Raw genomic sequence first — 17444 nt, 5'->3', positions numbered from 1 at the left:
CGATGCAATTTCTGATACCAGCCAGGCAGCTTGAAGAGCTGTGTGCAGCTGGTAAGTCTGGAAGGGGAGGGGAAAGGTGGGAGGAAAGGGGTGGGGGGGGGAACAGATCAAAGCCCCCGTGGTAAGGGAGGAGTGGGGTTGGGGCTGGGACAAGCACTGCCCAGCTGGGGTGGGGCGGGTACAGACAGGATGATGCTGACAGCTCTCCCCACTGTGTGCTGCTTGTGCAGGAACTGCTGCTTTGGCAGCTCACCTGGTGGTTCCCGCCGCTGCTCCCGCCACTCATCCAGGAGGGGCACATGCCCCCAGATCTGCTCGGGGCCAAGGCTGTCCCAACCTCTTCCTGGCAGGGCAGGGCTGGGCTTGGGCCAGGCAGCAGTCATGCTGGGACTGGAGGCATGGGAGGGGGCTGCAGCCACCCCAAAATTTACCGTAGCACCCCCACATCCCCTCAGTCTTGGCGCCACTGCTGCCTGCCCCGAGCCCAGCCCCAACCCGCCAGGAAGAGCTTGGCACAGCCCCACCCCCCCACATCCAGGGGCACATGCCCCCCCCATGCCCTCGCGCACAAGCGGTGGGAACCATTGGGTGAGTGCCGGACGAGCTGCTGGACCAGCAGCTTCCACATGAGCAGCATGCAACAGCAGGAGCCCCCCCATCTCTGCGCCCTTGGGATGAGCCACAGCTCTGTCCTGCACCTGCCCTGCCCTGTCCCAGCCAGGCAGCGCTTACCCCAGCCCCTGCTCCACTCCTCCCTCACTGCGGAGGCCTTGATCTGCCTCCTTCCATCCCTTCCGTCTCCCCCTCCCCTCTCCCCTTCTACCACATGAGACTTACCATCTACATGCAGCTCTTCAAGCTGCCCGGCTACGCTCCTCACCACCTACATGCTGCGCTGCAGCTGTGCGCGTTCACGGGCCATTTATCAGCCAAATTATTGGTCATATAAAGCTGATTTTCGATACAGACAATTTTCTTTACATTGGTGCCGATTCAATATTGGACCAATGTAGCAGTGATCCTCTAAATACAATGTTCTTTTTGCCAACTAGGAATGTACACTGATCTTTACACATGTATTTATGCAATTACCATATTTTCTCCAATATAAGACAAGGTTTCTGCTCCCCTTCCTCTCCCCCAACCATGGGGGAAAAAAGCTCTTCATCTCACATTTGCATACATGGAAACCTCATTAAATATACTATCATTAAACTGCTGCCAAAAGCATGTTTATAGAGTACCTGTGATAAAACAAGCAGCAATGTCAAGGTAAAATGTATCAATTCTGGATTAACTATGTCTATGGGTACCCATAGTAATATGCCTATATGCAAATCACTACAGGCAGGTTTATTTCAAAGTCTGTGTTTTCAAATTTGTCCCTCACTTCCATGTGCTCAGGGAGAGCAGGATCTGCCAGTAAGCAGAGGGGAAAGGGCTTTAGGGGGAAGAAGTTGGGGGGGGCAGAAATCAAAGGGGCTACCTGACCCCCCTAGATATATTTTCCCAGCTGCAGTTACTCTGTCGTAACTTGAAGGAGAACAAATTCAATGCAAACCTCCAATAATTAGATTCTATACCTGGAAAGTGATAGCAAATTTATAAATTTTCCATATATAGAATCTAATTATGGGGGCCTCTTATATTTGAGTAAGTACGGTATAAAGGTGAGTGCTAATTTATTCTTTTTATGTTTACTGTGTTAGAGAGTAGCAAACAACACTTTTCTTATTTATCAAATGATAATTTCATTCCTGATTTGGGTCTAGCTACATTTGGAAAGAACCTGGAATTAATTTTAGAACTGTGCAAAACATTTCAAGATTGTTTATTTGATAAAGCCACATTAAGGGGGGAAAGGTTTAATCAAAATATGCATTGGTCTTCAAACCACTTTTTTCTTCTTAAAAGAAAGAAGTGATTTTAATTTGTGATCTGGCAGACTATTTTCTGTTGCCATGGACCAAATTTTCTGACATTTTTGTACCCTAGGATATCTGACCTTCTTAGCACTCACCAACTACCAAAACCTCTCTGATTAGGTGCCTAAAACTATCAAGGTTTTGGAATTAGTACATCCCATTTTATGCCACTTTATTTTAATTCTTAGGTTGGTGAAGGAAAATAAGATTTTCTGCCTTTCAATCTTGGGAGTTGGGTTCTTAACTTTTGAATGAGTTAGTTCAAATGAAGAAACTATTCTTTCTATATTTTCCATTTAAACTGAAACCACAAATAATAACGGCAAAAGCTTTCTGTACATCAAAAACTGAAAGTGCTTAAACTTGGAAAAAATAAGTAATACTATTGACTCCATTGTGAGAAGATGAAAAGAGATACTTAAAGCAGTACATAATATTATGACACCCTGTCATAACTTGAGTTGACCTCAGAAGTTAGGGTGCTCCTCCAATCTTCTACATAAGTAAAAAAGCAGCATCTTTTAACCTATTTAAGTTGGGGGGGGGGGGGCAATTCCTGCAATACATCTTGTTCATTTAAATTAGTTTAAAAAAAATAGTAAGGCCTTAACATAAGTTATTCTGTTAAAATTAAATTGGAAAGTTTTATGTTTAGAAGCAGTATCAGTTTATATAAAACTTTTGCTAAAATGATACAGCAGAATTAACAAAAAACATAATAACAATTACATGATGTGTGGTCATTGGTAAAAGCATACAACAAAATTACATATTCCACTAATTTAAACAAAAGTAAAATCAAACATGATGACAAAAATAAATAAAATGAAGCAATATAAAATCAAATAGAATACATATTTAGAAGAAAAAAAGAGTAGCAAACTCAAGTAACATTAGTTAGTTGAAAAAAAGTTCTAATCTCCTTATTTAAACCAATGTTTGTTCATCTTAGTGGCAGCACATTTACAGCTGTGCGCTCACGCTGTACTATACATGATCTATACAGCAACTGTTTTCCACATTGTCATTTTCAGGTTATGCCCATTTGGGGGGCATTATTCAAAACAATGAAGTAACAGTATTTCCAGCTTCTATGCAACATACCCTTCCAGAGATTACATACCAAGATTTAAGCTCTCTCTCATTTCCCTTTGAAGAAAAACACATCCAAGTAAGCCAACTTTCCTACTGTAGAAACGTATAAAATCTTGCAGTTGCCTCCCAATTACCAATCCCAAAACAGGCTCCACAGAGTTGCATTTACAGGGACTCCAAACAGATGCATTAATCACTGCAAGTGCAGGACCTAAATCTAAACCTTAGATTAGCAGATGCCTTCCAGGAACATCCTATAAAAGGTCACTACCAGCATCCAGGGCTCACCTTCAATGCAATCAGTCCAACAGCTATTTCCCCAGTTTGCTTCCATAGGTCCTGTTCTTTATTTTCATCATCCTGACACGCCATTCCCCACCCCAGCTATCTTGCCTTCCCTTTTCTTTGGCTGCGATCTCCTCACTTCAGAATTCACACCAGCAAGTTAAAATAAGTTTGCTAGCAGAACCACAGAGGATAACATGCACACATAAAGGATATCAACAATCAGTTTAATATCACCTCATTCTAATTTGTTCCCCTTGCTAATGCAGCAATAATTCCTCCATAACAAAGCACTGTGGATACCATTATTATTTAACCTATTTCTAAATTTAGATGGCAAGTTTATCGGAGACAACAACCATGTCTTATCTGTCTGCCAAGGTCCCAGCACAGTGGGGAGGTAGGTATGTACGAAAAATGCTATATTTTAAAGAGCTTTTCCAAACTCACCAGATGAGAAAGACTAGGACTTTACTCCAATGGAAGACAATGCAACACAAAAAAAAATTACTTATGACTATGTAGCCCTTTAAGTCAGGGTTGTCCAACTTCAGAGTGGCTGGGGGCCACACACTACATACCACAGAGGTCAGGGGCTGCTGCACATCACACAGGAGTCCCGATATATGCAGCCCCCTGCCTCTCAAGCAGTATGAACCCTCCCCAAACTCCAGCTGCTACACCACATGGAGAAGCCCCCACCACCACCACTGCATGAGCAGCACAAGACACCCACCTGCAGTGGCTGTCATGCAAACAGTGCAAGCCCCCTACCCAGCCCTTTTGCTGACACTAGTGCTGCCTTGACTTTTCAAGTTAATGAGACTTTCTGCTATGCCCCTGAGACTGGCCACTACTACAGCTGCAGGAGCAACAGGGGAAGAGGAAGCTTGGCAGAAGCCTGCAGGCCATGCATTAACCCTGCATGGGCCAGATGTGGCCTATGGGCTGTCAGCTGGACAGCCTCGCTTAAGTGATTCTCCACTTAAGAGAACATAAAAGAACTTGTTTCTTTTAAACATGAGGCACAGGGAGCCATCTACAGTATTTCTATTCCTGCAAGAAAACAAAATGTTGCTGCAACCTCCAGTATACAGAGGCTGAATCAAACTTATCGCATCTTCTGCAAAAACAAGATACCATTTAGACAGCTCTCTCAATGGATTAATTGCTTTCAAAGTTGCACAAAATTAAAATGGGGAGCAGCAAATCTCAGTCAGTAATAAACAGGAATCTGAAATGGTGGATCGTGGTTTTTGTCTAACTCCCAAGACATTTCCAGGCGCAAGATCTTTGCTCTTGCACAAAGTTTTTTAAACAAACTCTGGCTTGTTTGAAAGTTCTCAAAAGATCACATTGGTACAAAAAAGGCAAACAAACAAACAAAATGCACTCTCTGTAAAGAATGCTCTGCGAAACAAATCTTGAAACTTCAGTCTAATAAAACGTAACCTCTTACAAAATACAATTCCTGTCTTGCCTGCACATCTGACGCCATTTCCATTACTGGCTTTCGTATGCCCAGGCCATTACAATAATAACTATGATCACCTCTATATTCTCCAGACAAGAAGTCATCCTAGATTTACTCCTTACTAATAGGAAGAAATTGAATGAGAATGTGGCAATAAAAAGCCACATGGAGCAATTAACCAGCAACCACATTAACTCAAAAGAGCAAGTAAGAGTTCAAAGAGTACTAAACTTTCAAAAAAAGCAAATTTGAGAATTAAAAAAAAATTAATACGATGTCAAGGGAAAGCGCACTGAAGACACAAATACAAAAAAGCTTGATAATCCAAAGAAATATACTTGTCTAACAATTATTCTGGGATGGTGAAAACCCACACACACAAAAATGAGCACATGAAGGTAGGCATATAACATAAATACCTTCCCCTTCCCCCCACAAGCAACCCCCAATAGGAAACAGAAGTAAAGCTTTCATAAAAGACCTGAGGAATTCCAGGGCAGATTAGTAAGGAGATGGGAGGAGACGCACATGATAACAGAATCCACAAATATTTGAAGGATGTAAGTACCAACTAGGGTGTGGAATTTTAAGTTGTAGGACAATGTATTTAAAGAGTGTTAGAAAGAAATAGAATCCAGCCTAACTCAACGGTAGGGAAAAAAATCCCATGAGATCCAATATTATAGAATATTTTTTTAATAGACTCACTGGCAATTATATTGCTTAGAATACTTTAAAGAAGCTTGAACAAGAGAGTAGGAACTGTAGGGAATTATTTCTGTTTTGGTAAGGGGAACAAATTTGAATAGGTGATACGAACTGAATTTACAAAAGATAAATTAAGATTCAATGACTTTGGCCTATGCCTGCAAGCATCCAAACTCCTCCATGCTAAGAAAAAAAGACTCTACAAATTTCTATATTTCATGACTACTAAATGAAGTCTCAAGAGTTTATCGGGGCAAAATATAGTTGTCCTGAAGATAAGGATAAAAGACTCTCATTAACAGAACAGATAGTTTAGAGCTCAAAGTAACAAAAAGCACATCGCCTTATAAATAGTTGTGAAAAGGCAATGCAGAAGGACTCTTTCTAATGCAAAGTGGCTGAAAGAATGAGGGGCACTGGCAACTCATTTATTTATTTATTTATCTGAAGGCTTTGATGCTAAAAAGGATCATTTATGTATTTATTTAAATCAAGGGACACTTCCAACAAGATTCAGGGTTTTAAACAGATGCATCAGTAATTAAAGGATACATAAGGATTGACTTTTTTTTTTTATTAGATTGTGTTCAAAATGAAATACTTCAACAAATCCAAGAAGATTACTTTCCAATATTGGGCTTGCCATCTTCAATCCTTCTAAATTGCATGCAGAGAAGAGCATACTTTAAGCCCAGATGCAATTTGTAAGTCACCATAAAATAATTTTGCCAGGAGAAAAAGAAGGATCTCCCTCATGGATTTTCATCTCGCCACCATTGTTGGGTATGAAAAAAAGCTGGAGGGCCAAAGTATAGAAAGCATTCTCTGAAATTATCACAAGCTTAACTTTTTGTTACAGGGGTGTAGGTTGCAGCCATGTTGGTCTAAGGACATAGGCAGACAAGGTTCTTGAATTAAAGCAGCTCCAAGAGCCGCTCTAATTAATGCATCTGCAGTGTCTCACATATTCAGTGTCTCATGGTCCGCAATGGCAGTGTGGGGCACTTTAACTAAAGCTCATTCCACAAGCTTTAGTTAAGGTATCCCTGCTGCCATTCTGAAGCATGGGGATGCTGAATACAAGAGACACAGAGGCTGCTGGAGCGCTCTAATTAGCACGCTCCAGCAAACACAATTAATCAAATCTGCTCCGATGTACCGTAATTACAGCATGTTGGAGCAGCATCCCCACACATTGACAGGCACCCTAAAATGCCAGTATACAAACCAATGAATATACTTCAAGTAAAAGAGATACTAATCACACAAGAAACCAATGTAAGAGTTGGAAGAAGATCAAGTAATTCTGATGACATACACAGGTACTGGTAGGAATAGCATGTGTCATATCAAGAGAAGTCCTTACCTATGTTAATGCTATGTTCAAAGTAAGAGTGAAGTTCTTTATAGGTATTGTCTCATGTTATTTAAAAAAGGAAAAACTAATCACCTCACATTCAGGCATAGTTGGCTATTAAACATATTTTTCAGAAATCATAAATAATAAGTAATGGTTGTCACCCAGAAATACAAACAAATGCATATGGCATGCTGGTAAGTTTTGATTTTTGAGAGAAGCAGAACCATGGAACCTTAATATACACCACTCTCCCTTCCCCCCACTCAAACTCAACTTTGTGTAGGAGTCAGACAAAATAGAAATATACATTTCAGCAAATTGTAGGGGGGGGGGAAGAAGGATGAAGACATGCATACAAAAAAGGATTACAGTTCTATTACATGCTGGCTAATTATATTATAAGTAATCCCCAACACACTTTTGAAAACTCAAAAGGGCAAGATTTCATTTTTGGTTTTCAGTTGCGACTGTCAATTCTTATTCCTGAAAGAAGGCTGTGTGAAACAACCCCACAGTACACAGGGCTTCACAGGTTGATTTAGGGATTATAGCCACTCACAGTGCAACATTGTATTAGGCATCATTAATCCAGCCCTCAAGGATGAGTTGTGTAAGGTACTCAGTACACCTAAAAACAGAAGAACAGCTTAAAGTAAGTCCAGGTTAAAAAAAAAAAATACAGCTAACAAAGTCATTACAGGCTGTTTTGCCTATTATAAAGCACATAGAATGTGTCATTAAATAACAGATCTATTGCATTAGCATTCAAAGGATTGATTTAATATTCTCTTTATTATACAACAAATTTAAAAAAAAAATCATTTCTTTCAGTGCACTAAAACACTGATGCAGAATAACATCTTAGCTATACTGGAAAGAACAGTTGGAGGAGTGAACTGTTCGGCATGTGACTGGTTATTAAAGAAGGAAAAACTGAGTGCTCCACACAGTACTAAGGCAATGTTTCTATCATTTAACAAACTATGTGCACATAAAATATAATCCTCAAAACAATGAACCCAAACTATTGATATTCCTTTCTCCAGTCTCCAAGAGCATGAAGAATTCGATTAAACTTCCACAACAGAGGAAGACTAAACAAATACTGTAAATTAAACAAAACTATGCTGATCTGCTGATGATCTAGTTGCAATTACTTCCAACTGATTTGAGTCTTTATTGTCTCCTCAAGCTTTAAACCTCCTAGAAAAGGGTCATGCCTTCCTGGAGGAATACCAAAGAAATAGTTGTGAAACTTGCCTTCAATTGATAGAGAAGTGATCAAACTAACTTTTCTTCCAAGCTATATTTATAAGGAATCTTTGTGAGGGAGTCTACTACAGAAACATGACTATTCTAAGATTTGTCAATCACAAACATGTTAATGCTCAGATGTAATCTGATCATTAGTCAAAATGCATACTAATTGTAAGTGATTACAGCATATTTTCTTTCACACAAATTAGCCTTTTGGGGGAAATTTCAGGAAAAATTTTCCCCAATTAGCATCATGTAAAACTCCTGAGCATTTCATGGCTTTTAACTATTTTGAAGGTGAGCCAGATAATCATTGCACTACATGAGACAGCACAAGGAAGCAGTTTTGCTGCAATGTACCAACGTCCCTTTATTATCATTCACATATTCTAAGGGAAAACAGAAGCAGATTCTTAACCCACTGTGAAGATTTTGTTTTGTAAGACAATCCTGGGGTTACTTGTAGATTTTCAAGTATCCTCCTAAGATTTAATAAATTATATCAGCTATGATTAAAGTTTAAAATACTAATTTCATTAAAATAATCCTGATTTTACTTGTAAGGGCTCTTTCTCTGACTTGTTTTCCCTCCCATCTCTGCAAACCAGTATAGCTGGTGGCAAATCACATTTCATTTACTAAGTGGAAACAGTATTCAGGTAACTTGTTTTTAAAGTTTACTGTATCCTTTATTTGTATTATGTGAGCTTGCCATATAGGTCTTGGGTGGATAGGTCTAATTTTTAAAACCATTTTAACTTTTCATGAAGAACTGGATGTATAGCCAGCTTTTCCCTTTCATGGCTTGTGTTCACATCTGCAATTCCACACACTAAGGTATTTTTAAATCTAATGTAACTTTTGACATAGAGAAGGGTAAAGAAATAGAACATATGAATTCTTCCTCAGGAATTCTTCTCTGCTACATGAATATCTTGTGATGACAGTGAGTATCCCTAAAATTTTGTTGAGTCAGGAATTGTCCTGTTTAGAATATTTTTAGTTGCAGAATTTGATATTAATTCTTACAGATATCCTTCCTTACCTAGAGATCAAGACATATGTCTATCATCTCCATGTTATTTTTACATGACAGGGGAAAGAAAATATATTCCTACTATTTTTCTCCAATAGAATGTTTACTCAATAATTTTTACTTGTGCACTTGAACTACTCTACTCTTGTATATTCTGTTTTTTCCCCTCCCTCCATCAAGTCACTATTCCGTTCTCATTACATTATACTTTCAATGGGTTATTTAAGGACAGATATATTTTCATACCCACTCCAGCTCACTCTTACTTTGGAGGGAAGGGCAACTGTAGGGTTGCTGCTAATGGGAATCTTTCCGCTGTGGTCAGCAGGAGACTGTAAACCAGGCCCTTTTGAGTCTAAAGTTAAAAGCACCGCTTTGTACAGTTTCAGTTCTGTTAAGGGCATAGTTGAATTCTCTCTTTCTGGACCCAGAAAGAAGGGAACAAGACTAATTCCAGCTCCCAGTATAAAGGAAAATAATTTAAACTTCTCTACTTGAGACACTATGGTGATGTAACTCGTCACTACAGCGACATAACGTTGGCAGGCAAGAACCAATGACACCACCACTACTGCGCAATAGGGTTGGAAATTACCTGTGCAGAACCTGGACTCCATAGTACTGGCAGTTATTGTGCAGTCAGGCACACGTGTAGATGCACCCCCCACTCTTGCAGCAGGATTCTGGCAAACTTGCAACCTACTGCTTGAAATGCAGCCTATACCCGAGTAAACAAAGAGTAAAGGAGCAAACCCACTCTACTCCTATTAAATACATGCTCTGCATTTACAGACTGAAGCAGCTTTATTTTGCTGGTTTTTCCCAGTAGAGTACAACCTTGGCTAGCTGCTGTTCCTCCAGAGCCTTTTTAATTCCCAGTGTCGAAGTAAGGGTAGATCTATACCATAGGTCTTAGTGAACGCAAGCTCACTTTATCAGATACTCTGAAAGAACATGTGCTGAGTAGTACATCAAATAGAGAGAGTGATCTAAATACTTAAGATAGGGTTGGGACTAAAAGTGAGTTAAAAGTCAGGAAAGGGATTCCTAGTGCCTCACTGCTGATAGAAACTTCTCTGGCATTTTAACTAGTACTTTGGCACATGTTCATTCTATTAAAGGAGGAAATGCTCCTTTTCACCATTTCCTTAGTTTGGGTTCAATAAATGGTCTATACCCCATTTAAAGAAATTAGTCTAGGTGAAGTTACTCGAAGTGGCTGCACTGGAGCAAAGCTTAATGTAGACAATCTGCTCTGGTTCTGGTGTAATTTGACACATTGCTAAATAAAGATGAATTGATGCTGAGGACCTAGATGGGTTCTCCCCAGGCAACTACATTAGATGCAGATTTATTTACTGTCAGCAAGGCCTTTGGTGCAGCTTTGGTAATTCTGGGTCCAGTTTCCCAGCACAGAGGAAAATTAAGTCATTTACAGTAAAACTCTGGGATCCCAAAGCCCTCTCCAGTATACTATCATTATCTCAAGTTTTTTTCCATTCAAAGTCAGCTTCCAATTTATTTGTTTTAGTCAAACTGATCCCTTCTGTGTTTGTTCAATTTGTGGCTGGTTTCCAAATGTAAATTTATTATTACATGCAGAACTGTGAACCAAGCTTCCTTGAAGTGGGTTTCACAATTTTTTTTGTTTTTAACTTTCAAATGACAGAGTCACTTGACTATTCTCTCTCTCAACACATTAGCACCCCATCTGTTTTGTCCCTTTCCCCCTAAAGTTACTGTTGAGACATTTTTAGGATATGTTCTTTGCTGGGTTCAGGGAAAAGGACATGAAGAGTTTCTCTTCTCATTTTTCAGATGACTATCTGCCATTCAAGACCCCTGCACCTACCCTTTTAATGTTTAAAAACATGTTCTTTTAATGTTTTTTCCATTATATTAGTTTTCACAGGATTCAAGGTTGTGCTAAAAGTTTCACAAATGGCAGAGAAAAAAAAATTCCTGACCCAAAGCACTTACAATCCTCACTTATACCAGTGAAGCTTACTAACCCAAAGACTAGATGGTACAAATAAAGGGTTATTATCAACACAGACGCAGTTATCTTGGTGGTTCAGTTTAGAATTGAAGCGTTATGGATTCACTTATAGGAACTGCAAAAGATTAATTTTCAGGAGGGATTTAAATGAAAATAAACTAAGGGCTTGTTGACTACTAGGCTCCAAACAGAAAGGGTTGAAAGCTTTAACTTTATGTGATGCGAATATTCCCATAGGCTTCCATGAGACTACTCAGTTTATAAAAAGTATGCACATGCATAAGTTTTTGATGGGTAAGGAGCCCCGCTTTCTCTCACTTCACATACTGTTATTTTAAAAATTACAATGAAGGCTTGAAACAATCCCTCAGTGACACACAGGAAACTCTCCTGTTAGGAAAAAATGGCTCTAACTTGCACAGAATGTAAGATTCCATTTTAAATTTGTACAGGTGCTTTAGTTAAATAAACTAGTTTTGCCTTTGGCTTTATATTTGAGAACAATATCCTCAGCTGAGCATGAACTGAACCAGCGCTGTTCTTCTTGAACCTAAAGACCGATGCTGCGGTTATGTAGGAGTGACTATGGAGTCTATTCAGTTTTCATTGCTGCTATTCAGAACCCAGGGGATAGCAAGGAAACTAACAAAAACAAACCAATTTCACTGTGAAGCTTTGAGTAACAAAAGGGACTAGAGCTATTTATTCATGGAGGACCCACACACAGACAAAGAGAATGGATCACAGGAAAAACTACATTCTTGTCCCTTCTAATATGCCCGCAGAAAAGGGAGTGCGGTAGTATTTCAGGTTTTCAGACAATGGCAGACCAGAAGCTACAAAACATGGAATCTGGCAAAAAGTGTAACACCTTCTTTGTCCTGAGGAGCTACCTTTTTATCTATTGCTTGTGGAGATTGCCTCTCTCCTCATTTTTTCCATTTAATTTTTCCAGCTAATAAGTTGGAATAATAAGTTATCCTCCAGATAATTAGAAATTGATTGGCTAAGTCAGAAAATAGAGGAGAGGTGTTTAAAAAGAGAGAATGGAGTTGGTGAAAAGCAGAGAGAGAACAGAAGTGAGAAGGTGAGCAACACAATATAGGGGGAAAAGTGGGGGAAAGGTGGAGAAAGAGAGAAATACCCCCAGCAAATTATAAACTCTTAATGCAGCACAACGCACCAGGCAGCTCCAATTCTCAGTGGGGTTTCTGGACACTGTTGTAGTATCAGGAAGTAAATAATGCAGGAAAAGAAAGTGTCATCTAATATAAGAAAGGAAGGAGTAGAGCCGTGTTATGGAGACAAGAGGTAACAAGATGGCAGCACAGTAATCTTACGTTTTTAAGCGTTTACATAAACAATGTTACAGCAATATTACAGCTTGGCATTTATCAGATTTAAGCTATTGAATATTTCAGTTTTGCCACTGAAACTCAGGGTTTCCACTTCCAACACCGGCCCCAGAAACAGGTACCCTTAACCACCAATCTGTGTTATACGAACTTTGCTCTCACCCTCCCTGGTCCAAAATGAATCATTCTCTATGGAAAGTGGAACACCTCCAACAGGAGAGGAGCTAGTTTAGCAAGAGAAATACTCCTTCCATCAGCAGAATTACATCTATACCAAGGGATCTGGCTGCTTTAGCAATGCCACTGTGCTTACAGTGTACAGTCTGCTACACTGGAGCACAGGTGGTATTAAACTTTCTTTAAAGAACAAAGAGTAAAGGAGAACACTTACTTTGTTTTATGAAAAAATTATGTTCAATAATTGCACCATGATTCATACAGTTTATGACCCTAATCCATTTCAGAATAGAATAAAGTAGATTAAAACAAATTAATGAACAGCGTATTTGCCATTTAAATTAATTTTACACTGAAACCCTGAAATACCAACTCAGACTTATCCCTGATTTGTTCCCTGTGCAACATTGTATGCAGATTTAAGTTACTTAGAAATAGTTTATCTTTAACTTGATAATATAGATATATATTCTCTAGTTGTACAGATCAATAGACTACCAAATTAAAACATTGTATTGTGGCTGCAACCATAATAAAACATTATACTGTTTCTAGCAGTGATACTTTGTTACAGAGACCACAAATTTAACTAGTCAGCACAACAGGTCTGTTAATGAGGCAAACTTCCTCTGTGGAAATACCCTGTGCCTGAAGAAGTATCTTTGGGAGTCTTTGGGAGTTATCTATTTCCAAAAGAGCTAAGCAGGTGATGTGCAAACTTCTTTTTCTGCATTATCAGCCAATGAGAAAATAAGTCTGAAAAGGCAATTTAAAAATCATGATAAGAGATTAGACACATCTGTCAAATTGAAAGTATTTGAGTTTAATAGTGCACATGGTCTCTTAATGTACTTTCACTATGCTAATTTCAGTGACCCCACAAGCTCCACTCATTTACTTTGGCCTCAAAGTCAACAACATTTGGAGGAAAAGCATCATTGGTAGAAATAGTAACCTTTTATATATTTTTTCTACCAATGATCATTTCACTTGCAAGTATTCCTCAAAATATAATAAAGTAAAAAATGCCTACTTTTCTGAGGTCTGTCCAATGTAATACAACATTCTGAAATTTGGAAACTTCCAGGTTTGTCTTTGGTTCCTTCAATTCTGTCATGTTTAGACCCTCATTAATCTCATTCTACTGTACAGGATTCATTAACACTGATTTTCACACATTTTGAGCCCCCAAAAGTCCAACGGATGTCAAGAAAAGCAATTTTTCAGATGTGCTGTACATCCTCTGCAAGAGCCATCAAATTTAGCTCAGATCTCATTTCATTTAGGTATTTGCCATCCCAATGTCCTTTCTGAAAATTTAAATTTAAAATTTTGGTATCAGACAATGTAACTATACTTTCTAAATGCACATAAATTCCTCAAACAAGCCTACTGCATTTTAATTTCCATAGCCTTTAATCAGCTTGATTTTATTACAGACAAGGTCAAAAATCCCATATCCTGTGACTAAACCTACACAATAGAGCACCCATGTTTGATGAAGGGTGACCTAATTGTCCAATTCATCTATATTTCCACAGGCCAAGTTACTGACATTTTGCACAAATTTAAAGCTGACTAAGCCTGATGACCTTTGTAAGTGCCAATAATTAGTCCCTCTATGCCTACTTTACCACTAGAGAAGCAAAGCTCGCCTTTAGTCCCATCTTAATTCAACAGTCTCTTTACAAACCTTAAATGTCAGAAACTGCTAAACACATACAAACTCAGAAAAATACAATCCTTGACTTTTCAGTGAACTGAATCTACCATATTCCAGAGACAATTTATGCTCTTGAAATCTGTGTTTGAGAAAGCCAAGGACGGCCTTTTAAAAGTACATTATTGCCAACTTAAACAAGTAGCAGCATAATAAGCAAGGTGCCTCTACAATCTGGTGGACACAACTTCAGTAAGCAGCATTTTCACCTTGCTTTTCTTCAAAAAGAAAGAAACTCGAGAGAGAGACTGATGTAGACCAAGGAAGAGAAGACAGACACACACATACACACCTTAACTTAAAAAAACCTCTGAATTTATATACCAATATAGTGTAGCCAGGAAGGTAGGGGATGGCAATCAATTCTTGAATAGAAGGTTACTTAGAACAAAAACATTAATTAAATCAAGTTTTAATCAGCAAATAAATGTAGTAAATGTTTTCTACGTAGACATAAAATGTCCTAATATTGTATTTTCAAATCCAAGATTCAAAAGATTTATTCATAAGATAAACCCAGAAATTTCAAATAGAAATCCTGAGTGTTAAATCCATTCTGCCCTGCTGTGTGGTCTTTCTGCAACCTTTGCAACAGTAAAACTACTCTATTATTTTTCCTTTAGTCAAAAATGAGTATACTGGCATTCTCGAAGGAATGCCTTGAGTCTAACAAGTTTGAGAACCACTGCTCTAGCAATTCACTCTTAGAAACCTGGGATCCCATCTAAGAAGTGCCTTAAGTTTTAAGGTCTGAGTTAGCTCTTATTTTGGGTTGCACAATAAAACCACTGTTTTAATATTCCATAATCAGGAGACAAACAGTAATTGAATGGTAAGGAAATGTAAAATCAGAGGAACAGTGTAGTAAAGCTTGCATGATTTATTAACAGCCAGCATTAATATCAGTCTTGAGACTGTCTCCCTTCCCTCCCTAAACAAAGTGAATGGTTTTAGGAACAAGATATAAGTTAAAACAGGCTTGCTAAATAGCCTGATTTCCTAAATGGAAGTTTGTTATTTTATTTGTTTGAAGTAAAGTGAATCTGACCTAACAACAAGAGGGTAAAAATTACTTGTTAGCTCTATACCTGTATTTATACAATTAAGCTTTTGCTTAAATTCCCACACTATATTTTATTAATTTCTATTAAACCTACGAATCCATGAAAAGTACTTTGTTTTCTGTTGTCTCCAATTGGTGTACTCTTCTTTGGTCATTTCTCGGTAACAAAATTACAAAGAAATTGGTAAGTGGCAGCCTGTTTTTAAACTTTCATTTTTCATTGCATAACCATTAAAGGGAATATTTCAAATTGAAATGTTGCAAATTCATTTAAAAACTAGCTAAAATAATTGTCGGATACTATATCAGCTTTCCAGTCCCCTTCCAATAGTTGTTGTTTTAAAGTTGCACATTCTTACTTAAGTGCTCTCTCCATTTTCATTTGTTTGCTTGCAGAGCTGGCACAGCCAGACAAAAATTGGGGAAAATAAACTGACCACATAAAAGGTATTTTAAAACATACAAAATAATATATGGTCTTCTCATTTTTCCTATTATGGTAATATTTGTCATTAGTTATCATCGTCATCATCCATATCTCTTTTGTCATAAAAAATAAAACTAAAAGCAGGAGAATAAGATGTATTTGGAGAGATAAAGTGTTCAAACTTTCAAAGGAAGTCTGTCAGCATGTTAATGCCTTAAATTGCATCAATGTAACTTGGTCTTAACAGTTCCCCTCAGGCTTCTGCTATTTTTTAAAGGTATATTAAAAAAAAAAAAGTGGATGATGGGATATGAAAGCAAACATCAGATCCTAAAATAAAGATGTAAATTGAAGTTTTTATTTACAAATACGAAGCCAAAAATATTAAGCAGCACAGTAATTTAATATAGATAAACTATATCTTGCCTAAACAAGAAGAGAACACTCAGTGACAAGCCAGGCCAGAACAGAGGGACAAAGAAAGTTGCTGCCTAACCACAGCCTCCCAATGCACCCACATCTGGAAAATGAGGGTTCAGCGCACACTCTGCAATACTCTGTCTTGGTGACAGCAAATGTAGTCTTCTTCATTTTAAGTTAATCAGGTGAGGACTTCACCTTTGGTATGAAACCAAGGTGTGTCCCACAGTTCAAGAGCTCTCATCCATGCTTTCTAACTGGCTGAACAGACCCAGACAAGTTTCATCTGGCTACTGGTATTCTGACACGAGCATCTGACTTGAAACGTATTGGTGTTTGGACGCGATCTACTTGGGGCTGGTTCTGCTTTGAGAAGGGGGTTGGACTAATGACCTCCTTGAGGTCCCTACTAACCCTCATTCTCTAGGACTCTGATCTGTTAGAGCAGGCAAGATGTATTCAACAAAATACAACGCTCAGAGGCTTGCTTTTCTGGGTGGTTGCAGAATTTCCTTTGCATTGGATCCACTCCAACACCCCCTGCCCCCTGCAAGGACACACTGGAAACAGCACGAGAAGAAAAAAGCCGTGTACCTGAAGGAAGAAAAATAACAATAAACCTGCCAAACAGCAGTACCATTCCCTCAGTGGTTCTCTCCCTGTGCAGGGAGGACCAGTGGATGGGGAGGCAAGTGTGTAAAGGAGTCCAGGGCTGGGGAAAACCACACGAGTCCTTCGCCCTGCTGCAGCAGTGACATAGGACAGCGGAGACCTGCCAAACTCCTCCGAGTTGGCAGCTGCTGTGGCCTTGCCTCCAGAGGCAGGCGGGGGAAGACTCCCCCTGCCCGGAGACCCTCCCATCTTTTATCACTGTTTTTTTTAAAACTCCTGGATCCAAACCCTGCTCTGCTTCCTGCAGCCCTTCCCCCCGCCCCCCGGGGCAGGCGACTGCCCTCCGAGCACAGCCGGGCCCACAGTGCGGGGGCGGGCACGGCCAAACTTTTCTGCCCGCCTCCCAGAGCAAACGTGTGCCAGGAGGGAGAGGCGATTAGCCCGTGCCCGGGCTCACGGCGGGGGGGCGCGCACACCACAGACCGCGCTGACACACCTACGTAGCCATCTACCCCCCGCCTCCACCCCGTC

The 17444-nt window shown here is 39.3% G+C and overlaps 1 protein-coding gene across 2 annotated transcripts in view; it reads right to left on the bottom strand.

Moving 5' to 3' along the window:
* FARP1 (FERM, ARH/RhoGEF and pleckstrin domain protein 1) overlaps positions 1-16852 on the bottom strand; it is a 319651-nt gene extending 302799 nt beyond the window's left edge. Inside the window, exon 1 of one of the 2 annotated variants that reach the window (XM_025192552.1) lies at positions 16716-16852. The gene's annotated coding sequence lies outside the window, so the exon portion shown is untranslated. Of the gene's footprint in view, positions 1-7406; positions 7427-16715 lie in introns of those variants that run through there. The other variant, XM_025192553.1, reaches the window with a different exon arrangement.
* Between the last annotated feature and the right edge of the window lie 592 nt (positions 16853-17444).

Source organism: Alligator sinensis, unplaced genomic scaffold (assembly GCF_000455745.1).
Source record: "Alligator sinensis unplaced genomic scaffold, ASM45574v1 scaffold1253_1, whole genome shotgun sequence".
Lineage (NCBI taxonomy): Eukaryota > Metazoa > Chordata > Crocodylia > Alligatoridae > Alligator > Alligator sinensis.
The sequence above is the reverse complement of the archived record's forward strand: the minus strand, read 5'-3'. Positions and strand labels throughout refer to the sequence as shown.